The sequence below is a fragment of the Stegodyphus dumicola genome, chromosome 12, assembly GCF_044657685.1.
Source record: "Stegodyphus dumicola isolate Sdum_Otavi_A_Nest chromosome 12, ASM4465768v1".
Classification (NCBI taxonomy): Eukaryota; Metazoa; Arthropoda; class Arachnida; order Araneae; family Eresidae; genus Stegodyphus; species Stegodyphus dumicola.
The window spans coordinates 111,132,767-111,144,252 of record NC_140779.1 but is presented as its reverse complement, the minus strand read 5'-3'; positions in this window follow the sequence as shown (position 1 = coordinate 111,144,252).

The following is an 11,486-nucleotide window of genomic DNA, read 5'->3' as shown; positions in this document are numbered from 1 at the left end:
ACAAGGACAGCTGAGGGGACCTCCGGCTTGAGAAGCACTGCCATCATGTGTAAATATTCATAACAATAGGCTGGACTTCTCACTTAAACAATACTTTTGTACTCTAAATTTTTCAAATCTGGCATGCACTACCGTCGAAATAAAGGATTAGTGATAATAAATTACGTAACAATCTGGTCATGCTATATGAAGTATAATTTTTAAAAGAATCCCTCCCGTTAGGGATTCTTTTAAAAATTATCTGCCAACTTACGTAGAGCTCTGGAAATTCTTTAAACCAACCCTGGATTTGCGGATATTATTTTGCTAGGACATAATTTTCTATGTTAACTGAAAACAATGCATATTCTTTCAAACGTCAATAAATAAAGAAAAAGATAGTCCCCTGGAAATCGTTAAATCGGTTTTGTACGGCAAAAATATGCTACCATTCTGCCATCACATGGTTTATTTTTGCGGAAATTTATTGTGAAACATACATTCATTAAAATATAAATATTATAGCAGATGTTATTAGCCTACAGTAAAGAGTAATAACATCTGCTAGCTTTTAAGGAACTCCTTTCAACGTATAAATGCTTCTGAGTTAAAGAATTGAAGTAGCTGCGGCTAAGTTTTATGTTATAACCTATTTGAGCGGTAGATGGCAGCACAAGTCCAGAGAAAACAATGTAAACATTTCAAGGGGCGAAGATCTGTAACGCATTGGGCACCTTATTACGTAACCAAAGTAAATCCTGAAATATATGAGAGTTTTAGTAGCGATTAAAAAAATCATTTATATCGAATTATGTTTTACATACTAAAGAATTATGTAAAAGGCTTAAATTATTAATGAAGGCATATACCCGAAAAATATTTCCTTTCACTGCTATCGCAAGTCGACTCTGTAATATTAAACACATATTTCAATTAGTTGTCAAAAATGTCTCAGGCTTCAAAAATACTTTATCGCAAAATTTCTGATTGCATTTCCTGTGTAAATTGTCATCTGAATTAAACATTTTTATGTAATGGTAGTGGTCAATGGTATTATAAGATACACAGTCGTCAATATATATATATACATTTTAAATTTTATTCAAAACGGTAATTTATTTTTTTAGTGAAGTTTGTTATACTTATTTATTTATGCCATTTTTTATGCTGAAAAAGAGAATCCAGAAAAACCTATAAACCTCCTAGTATTTTGTATATCACATTTTTAACAGTAATTTAAAATAGAAAGAAATGTTGGTACTTCTTTGTTGTAGTGGCCCCCGAGATTGAATCGCCAATCAACTCCCATATCTCGCCAAAATCTTGCTGCGTGTTTTTATACCGCGTCGATCTTAAAACTTGCTACGTAATCGGGTTCACGGGTTCTTAAAACTTGCTACGTAATCGTTTATTAGCACCGTATTGCATTTTCGCTCTCGCCCCGAAAATAGTCAGAGCATGAAACTTTTATGCTAACGGCGAAAGCATTTCGATGTGCAGTGTTTAAGAATTGAAAAAAGAAGAACCGCCATATTTTTGTCTTCAGTTAATACCTCCATCCTTATTCACATCTCTACGGAACACTCAGTGAATAATTTATCAGCACCACGGCATCTGTTCTTTTTGCATATATTTTCTGCATTATTTTTTAATTACTATTACACTACGTTAAAAAGTTTTTTTGTGCTTAGTTAAGGTATTCTGAGAGATAATAAATCAATTAAGAGAATTAATGTACAGATGGTAAAACTCGGTTTCTGTCAAAACAAAGTGTGCGATTCTTTACGTTTAAAGAGTTCGCATGGAAACAGCGTTTTAGCGGATTCGTGTCTTTGGCCTGGTGTCGATGATGCTATACACGAAGAGTAAGTGAAGAACTCAATCGATTTCGAAGGCAAACAGGTCCGCGACCTTCTTCATCAGGAGAGAGGCAAATAGGAGATAAGTACAGGCCCCTCTACATCCAGTCTTGCAGATTTCTTTGCTTCTGTTGAGAGGGGTCTGTACCTTTCTTTCGTTTCGTTTTTTATGCCATTCGTACAAGCCTTCTTAAGATATTGTAATGTCTGTTTTTATGTATTTTAAGCGAAGTCGTGTGTTATTCACACACCTTCGAATGTTAATTATGCGGTATTTAGGTTATTTTGGTTTTTAGCAGTTTTGAAGGATTTTCTCTATGTTTAAAAGCAATACACTGCTTGTTTTAAATTGATATTTGTAATTGTATTTAGAGCAAACGTGGCAAAGAATGATATTTAAATTGTCGAATATTTTAAAGTGAGATTTCTGAAATATCAAAGTAGGGGGGAGAAAGAGAGAGGGAGTATTCAATGAATTTTAAATTGTGTTTAGCATTTATTAGTCTTTCATTACCGATTTACATTCAATATTTAACATAAAATTTAAAAATAAAGCAAAAAAAAATATTTAAATTTAAAAAAGAAGTTCTACAAATATAATGACGACAGAAATTAAACTTATTTCTTTTTCTTCAAAATTTCTGAAAGCTATTGTTTTCACTATGCGAAAAATTAAGCGTCTCAGCGGAATAGGTTGCAAACGTTACGATTTGACTTGCACAAGAACCTGTATTAATCTTCTAAACTGGCTGCAGCCAGTCTGGAAGATCTTGCACCGTGTAATTTCAGGCAAATATATTTTTCTTAATGCCACTGCAAAAGCTTTCGATAGCAACAATTTTATTCTTTTTTTTGCTTAGATAGCAAACTTCCTGTTTTTGAGTTTATTTGTTCAATAGATCCAAACTATGTTATGTTTTGCTTTGCTTGGAATAAGAAGAGAATTTTATGCTAAGAGCGCCGACGATACCGTTAAACTCAATCCTGCTTTATATTTCAAGATAAAAAACTTAAACTGGAACTTGAATTTAAAGATGAGATTACATATTTCTTTAATTTTTGAAATACTTTTTCTTCGATTTTGGATTTTTTTTTATTAAGTTATTCACGAGAAAATGCAAATAAGAATAGAGGTTTATTATTTTATTCACACAGCCTGCAACGATTAGAACGAGGAAATATTGCTGTCTTCGTGAATGGTATTATGAATAAACTAATTTCATTAAAAGCTTTTTTTTTAATTTGTCGTATAAATTCGCTTTTTTTGTCGTTCTACAAAGAATTGTATTCGAACTCAAATATTCGAATTCGCTGGAACCTACACTTAAATACCTGAAAAATCCAAATAATGTTTTTTTATTTGTTTATTATTATTATTATTATTAACTTGGCAACGGAATTTATTGCTATGAAAATGAAAGAACTTTTCTTTGCTTATCATATTTTATTTCAACGAAAGTTAAGTAATTAAAAAGTATCTGAAAGCTTTCAGATTTTATTCCACGCCCAAAGGGGTGTTTTTTTTTAACGTTTTGTGTGTTACCTTTATTTATTAAATATCATGTTCTTCGCATTTAAACCATAAAATTCAGTTCAGCAGTAATATCACAAAATAATTTTAAAAGAATAAGTCTTTAGAATTTCCAATACGCAGTCTCGTACGCTGGAGATAGAAATGTTTTCTTTTTCCCTAGAGTGTTGCCATTGCTCGCTGTGAAATCGTTGAATTTGTTAATCAAAAATTCGTTAGAGGTTTACAAAATATGAAATACGTAATGAAACAAAGTCCGAATTTGGGCTTATTCCGATGGAGGACTACGTTATTCAAAATTTGATGACTCTAGGTACCATTGTTTTTTCATAGTGCGAGAAACATACATACATTCATGCAGATTCTTCAATATTTTATTTCTTTAAATATAATGCAGGGCTCTAATATTTGGTCGCAATAATTTGAAAAGTGAAACCCTGTTTATAATGAGCCAACGCAAAATGCCAAAACGAAATCAGCAGCCCTTTTGGGCCAACTGTCCCTTTGGGCTAAATATAAGGTAGTTTTATTTCCGTATAGGAAATGCTAAATGATACATTTTTCAATAAAATTAACTCTATCATTGAATACCTCGAACAGATGTATATAGTTTTCATTTTACGGATTTGTTGAACTGGAAAAATATAAAATATTCTCACTTGAGAGATATATTTGTTGGAAGTCTTGTGGGCAGACAGACGATAAATTGAATTAAAAGCATAGACACATCTGGGAAAAAAATAAGTGTTTTCTTTGTTAAGTGCAAAAGTCTACACGTGGCGTTAATCTACAAGGAAATATTATCATCACAACAAACTTGTTTTCCGCCATTTATTTTTGCAGTTTACCAGGTTGCTTTACAGATAAAATTTTATGCTCTATGGACTAATTCCTAAATTAATAGACTCTTAAAATGATTTAAGGTTCTAAACTGACATCTGCATGCTAAAATTGGTTTACAGTTTTTAATTTTTAAATATTAAAAACAATATTTAAGCTTTAACTGTAATCGTTTCTAAGTAATAGACTACAGTTGTAAGGATCTTAAGTTTTACTAACGTTTATTTTATTATATTATTTATTTATATCTATCACTTCTTATTTTCTACTTCCGGCCAGAATTATAAGCGTTAACTTATTTATGCAAAATTTGTCTGGCGAACGCCAAGTACTTAAGTTGTGGCTTTTTGCCAAGCTAGAGAGAGGAAGGAGTTAGTCGAAGCAGGCCGCTTACCTTAGAAGTTTTACTCAGTTGCTGGTTGCCTTCCAGGCCAGAGGTTTAATCCTCTTGATAATTTTAAACGTATTGTAGTGTTAACAGTTCTCTGTACTACATACGGCTTCCTGTTAATATAAGGCCAATCTTCCACGTTTATTATTTCAAAGTTTAGTTATATTTTTATATTCTTACGTTTAGACCACAAGTAGTGGGTCTTTGTATTCCGAAGTACGGAAATTATTGTAAAGAGAGAAAAATAAAGGGTTTTGTATACCCTTCTTGTGTATCCTGTCTACTTCCCACAGTTATTGAACATAGCTTTAGTAAGCTCTCTGTTCCGAGTCAGGTCCTTGCATGTTCCCAAAGAAAGTAAGACGGAACATTGAACCTGATAGTGGCGCCCAACGAAGAAGAATAACCATGGCCGAGTTTCAAGAAGAACCTGTGCTGCCTGCAGAAGTGGCTCAGAATCCAGAAATGCCAGCTGCCGCCCTGGAAGGATTTGGTTACATCGTCCAGACCATGCGCGCTTCGATGAAACCAGAAGCAACATTTAATGGAAACTCACCGGTAACCAGTTTTTTAAAAAAATTGGATGACCACTTCATGCTCTACCCCGTGCACGAATTTCAAAAAGTTACCTTAGCTACCAGCGCTTTGAAGGGCCAAGCGTTTAATTGGTTCAAATGTATAGGCAGAAGTCTCTTGGGTCAACCACCTATACTTAGGAAAATTTCAAGACTGCCCTAGTAAAAGCCTTCCCTGTTGTAAGGGATCGTGCGAAATTAGAAACGGAACTTTTCAGCATATATCAACAAAGAATCGAAAATCTCTCAAGCTTTATTTTAAGAAAAATTCACGTCTTCAAACTCTTGTATGGAAACCGTCCGGATCCTGAGATAATTCAAGTGATTTTTCCGAGGTTACTGCCCCAAGTGCAAGACTTTATTGAATTAAGAAATCCGACTACACTGGAAAAGTTATTTGAGCTAGCAATCCAGTTTGAAAGTAGAAGAACGGCGGATATTGAAAGAAGACGCCAATATCAACAGCGAAACCAATTTGGTGCGCCAAGACTACAGCAAACTCAAGCACACGGCTACGGAAGCAAAGCGAATCAGTGGGCAAGGAAACCCGAGCATTCAAAAACAGCCGGCGAACGTCGACAGTTCAATAGCAATCCAGGAAAAAAGTCTCAAGGCCAGTGGAAAAAGAAGGAAAGCACGGAAATGAAAAATAATTTAAACTAAAACGGATTTCTGCTGACGGGAGGGTGCGGAAATCCGAAGGCCACGAAAACCCCTCTTCCTTCAAGTTAAATACAGTAATGGTGAAAAATTTGACTCTTCCGAAGATTGAAGTGTTGGTGAATAACATCCCAGCCACCGCACTCCTGGATACAGGCGCGCAGTGTTCCTGTGTGGCAGAAGATTTTTTTAGGAAGTATTTTCGGAAATACCGCATATATAATTCGGATAATATGACAGTGTTAGCGGCGCAAGGAGAAAGATGTAAGTGTATAGGTAAATTACCGCTGTATGTCCGTATCAAGGACGAACAAGTAAAGGTTATGTTTTTCATAGTAAAGAATCTGCAAGCACATATTATCTTAGGAATAGATTTTCTTTCAGAGGCACAAGCAACGCTAGATTTTAATGAAGCGTCCCTTAAGCTGACAATGAAACCAGTTCGTGAAGAAAAGGCTGAACCGCCGATGTTAAACCTTGACCACCTGCCTAATGAAGAGCAACGAAGAATCCGACAAGTGGTAAGTGAATTTGCTTCGTTATTCAGTGATATTCCAGGATTTACTCAGGTTACTAACCATAGTATTGACACCGGAGATTCAATGCCAGTTCGCCACAAAGCATACCGGTATGATAAGAATAAGGAAAAAATTATAGAATGGCATATCACCGATATGCTGCGTAAAAAGATCATAACGCCCATCTCAAGTAGTTATGCTAGCCCGGTGGTTTTATGTAAAAAAAATAATGACTATCCATTGACACATCCAAAAAGGTGGAGATTCGCAACCTACCGTAAATTAAACTCCATAACTAAATATCCGGTATATCCGTTACCTATTATTGAAGAAATTCTAAGGAACATAACATCCACCAAATATATGACGACTTTAGACTTAACGACTGGTTATTTTCAAATAGGGGTTAGGCCTGAGGACGTGCCTAAGACTGCTTTTATAACCAAGTCTGGCACTTATGCATTCCTGCGTATGCCGTTTGGCCTTTCAGGGGCACCGGCAACATTTCAGCGATGTATGGACATTGTGTTAAGGCCTGTTCTTGGAAAGTCCACATTTATCTATTTAGACGATATCATTATTACTAGTGATAATCTCGACCAACATGTACAGGATTTAAGACAGGTGTTTTCTTTATTAAATGAAGCCGGTCTAAAAGTTAATGTCGAAAAGTGCAAATTTGCAGCCCCTGAATTAAAATATTTAGGTTACAAAATATCTCAGAAAGGAATCGAGACAGACGAATCAAAAATAATCGCTGTACAAAAGTATCCGACTCCAAACACGGCGAAGAAGCTCTCTTCTTTTCTAGGACTTTGTTCATATTATAGGTCCTTTATAAAAGATTTTGCAGCTATTGCTGAACCATTGTTAAAATTAAAAAGGAAAAAGGCAAGATTCTCGTGGACGGCCGAAGCCAATAGTGCTTTCGAAAAATTAAAACAAGCATTAACGCAAGCCCCTGTGTTGAAATTTCCTGAAAAGGATGAGAATTTAGAAATTTCAGCGGATGCTTCGGATTATGCGGTAGGAGCGGTACTTTCGCAAAATCAGCAGCCCGTGGCATTTTTTAGCCGAACTTTAAATCAAACACAAAGAAACTATTCCGCGACAGAGAGAGGCACTTGCAGTTCTGTTAGCAGTGCAAAAGTTCCGAGTCTATTTTGGAAAGGCGCCAATAACAGTGTACTCTGATCATGCGGCGGTAACTAGATTGTACTCAGGGAAAAACTTATCCCCAAGGTTAATAAGATGGGCACTCAAGCTACAAGAATATAATCTGGTAATCAAGCATACCCCCGGAAAGGAAAATATCGTAGCAGATGCCCTATCCAGAATTAAAATAGATGAAGAAGGTAATACTGTAAAGGTAGCAATGCTCACAGCATGTACAATAAATTCCCGAGAAACTGTAATAACCGAACTGGGTAAGGATCCTGAGTTTGGAAGCATTTATGAGTATTTAAAGGATCCTGAAAATTTTAGCCACCAAGGTATTGTGGCGATAAGAAATAGGGCGGCCCATTACGAACTAATAGATGGTCTATTATTTTATACAAAAACTACAAATTCCAACAACGAATTTCGACCTGTTATCCCAGCTAGTCTTAGATTAAATATCCTGCAGGAGTTACATGACAGCCCTTTAGCTTCTCATGCTGGTATTCGAAAAACTATCCAACGCGTACGCGAGGCAGTCTATTTTCCTGAACTGCAAAAGTTAACAAGGGCGTATGTCCAGTCCTGCCCAACATGTCAAGCAGTTAATTATATTAATTTCCGCCCGGCCTATAGTATTAAATCCGAATTTCCAAATGAAATAATTGGCATCGATTTATTGGGCCCTATCCCAAAAAGTCAGTTAAATAAAAGTCGCTATCTCCTTGTTATGGTTGATCATTTTAGTAAGTGGACCGAAATTGTTCCCTTAAAACGAGCCTCCGCGAAATTAGTTACTGATTCTATTTTAAATAAATATATTTTAAAATACGGGGCGCCCCTAAAAGTTGTATCCGATAATGGTCCTCAATTTGTAAGTAATATATTTGAAGACATGTGTCAAAAACTGGGCATACGTCATTTAAAAATGGTCCCGTATCGGCCGCAATCAAATATAGCGGAACAGGTCAACAGAAATATAGTGAAAATTATCCGTAGTTATGTTAAAAATTTTCATAAAAGCTGGGATAACTATGTCAATGAATTTGCTTTCGCCCTTAGGACCGCAAAACATGATACAACGGGCAAAACTCCTGCTGAGTTATTTCTAGGCAGAAAGGTTATAACACCGTTAGATAAACTATTTTATGTGCAACAAAGAGCCCCAGAATTTAAAATGGGTGATATAGAAAAACTAATAAAAGAAGCAAAAAAGAATACGGAAGTAGCACAAAGAAAACAGAAGTTATACTATGATCTGAAACGACGGGGAGTAACTTATAAAGTAGGGGATGAAGTTTTAAAAATTAAGCATTCACTTTCTTCAGCACCAGAAGATTAAACTGCCAAATTTTTTCCACGCTTTGAAGGACCATATGTTATAGAAAAAATAACTCACGCTGTTGTAGTGTTAAAGGCAAGAAATGGTGAAACCTGTTCCGCAAATATGGATCAAATTAAACCCTACTTCGATCGTAATAAAATGAAAATCTTTTCAGATCTTTTGCAGGATCCGGTACGGCAGACACCGCAGGTACAAGTTCCAGAGGTGGGAAAACGACAAGTACAAGGGCAAGCCAATGAGAGACAGAAGCAAGTGAAAAGAAAATTGCCCCGCGGAAAAACTGAAGGTAAAAAGAAAAAGAAGCCGTTCCACCGTCCAGAAAACAGAGTTCACGAACATCCCCAGAATGAAGAAGGGAGAAGGACGACGTATGTGGAAAGGACCGGGAGAAAGGACGGCAACTATAACCCGGCTGTGAAACGGAAGATTGACTCATCCGACAGAACTCTCCGCAGCAAAAGTCGCCGAACTGCGGAAGGGCCATCAGCGGCGGAGGAAAAGTTACAAGGAAAATTTGAACGGCCAGCAACGAGGTCCAAGCAGGAACGCGAAAGAAGTTTCCCGGTTCCGCCAAGACCAGCTGCCATCAAACGGCCAAGACCACAGGCAGAGGCGAAAAAGAAGGTATTCAAGGGTGACCGAACTGGAGAAAAAAGAAAGCTTCCAGAGGAAGGCACTGAAGGGCGAGCCCGCACACGAAGGAGGATAAATCAAACGAGAATCTACGCTACCTTCCAGGACTGGGCTCATAAAAGAATGTCCGAATATCACAAAGATAAGTAAAATTTTATGTTACTTTGCAAACTTAAGTTAATCTTTCATTCTTACTACAAGTGGCAGATTTCAAGAAGTTTTACCTCATGCGAGGTCTACCTTTATCGCCAAAAGGGCGAGAAATGAGTTGTTACCGATTTTGGTATTATGTTTTTCAATTACTCGTGCGTAAAACTAAAGTTATAGCGATTATTATGTATAATAGCGATGTGTAAATACTTAAATATTGTAAACGTTATTGTATAAATTTTATTTAAAACTTTCTGGCAAGAAAGAAGTTTTAGTCTGAAAGACTTTTTGAAATGTAGTATTTCAATGTAGAAGAATTGGCACTTGCTTTGAAAAGAATAGAAGTTAACAATGTACTACTAATGTATGTTTTCAAATGCGTAAAATTAACGGCATGTTAATATGTTCTTATATACAATGTGAACTGTTATTTTAAATGTTAAGAAACACCGTGATATGGTAAAAGTGAAAGTAATGTTAAAAATTTTTTTTATTCGTGTGACTGTAAAAAGACCAAATCATGGTGAATATGTGTTAAAGGTTGAATGAATGTAGTTAGGCTCTCTGACGCTACACTTCAGAGTTAACCACTTTCAGAATAGTACCTCAGGGTTTAGAGTTGAAGTTAGGGTGTGTTACGAGGTCTTGGTATGTTGAATTTTTAACACGTTAGTGTTTTGATTGTAGGAGGAAGTGTTGAACACGTATACATAAACACATTCGTGTTTGGTGTTCTTTTACAACACATGTCAGAGAGCACGGGGAGAGATAATTAAAATAGTCATGAATGAAATAAGAATGTTAAGAGAAATATAAATATGCATGTTACTTGCCATTTCTTTGTGTAACATTTCATTAAACTAGTTTTCCTTCCAGAAGCTCCTGTTTAGATGCAGTACAGATGAAAAATTGCGTGTCCTTGGAGCTGCTATTGTAAAAACAAATTTCTTTCTTTTTTTAATTTCTAGTTTCTAGCGAGAAATGTTTGTAAAAGATTGGCCTCGCGTTAGATTCTAGAGCTAAAAGTTTTCAACAAGGTCGTTTTAGACCTCAGTTTCAAACTAATTAACTCTGGCGGGAAGTATGTAAGGATCTTAAGTTTTACTAACGTTTATTTTATTTTAAATCTTTACTATCACTTCTTATTTTCTACTTCCGGCCAGAATTATAAGCGTTAACTTATTTATGCAAAATTTGTCTGGCGAACGCCAAGTACTTAAGTTGTGGCTTTTTGCCAAGCTAGAGAGAGGAAGGAGTTAGTCGAAGCAGGCCGCTTACCTTAGAAGTTTTACTCAGTTGCTGGTTGCCTTCCAGGCCAGAGGTTTAATCCTCTTGATAATTTTAAACGTATTGTAGTGTTAACAGTTCTCTGTACTACATACGGCTTCCTGTTAATATAAGGCCAATCTTCCACGTTTATTATTTCAAAGTTTAGTTATATTTTTATATTCTTACGTTTAGACCACAAGTAGTGGGTCTTTGTATTCCGAAGTACGGAAATTATTGTAAAGAGAGAAAAATAAAGGGTTTTGTATACCCTTCTTGTGTATCCTGTCTACTTCCCACAGTTATTGAACATAGCTTTAGTAAGCTCTCTGTTCCGAGTCAGGTCCTTGCATGTTCCCAAAGAAAGTAAGACGGAACATTGAACCTGATACAGCTTGCTGAAACTTTCATATCGCAATTTTTTTATTCGCATAAATATACAGCCCTATTGAATGTCATTTTAATGGTATATCCAAACTGACGTAACATCTCCAGCTTCCAGTAATGCTTCGAGTGGTTTTAGAAAAGGGGAACTTACTATAGTTCAGTAAGATGTCAAAAAGTATTTTTAAAATGATAAG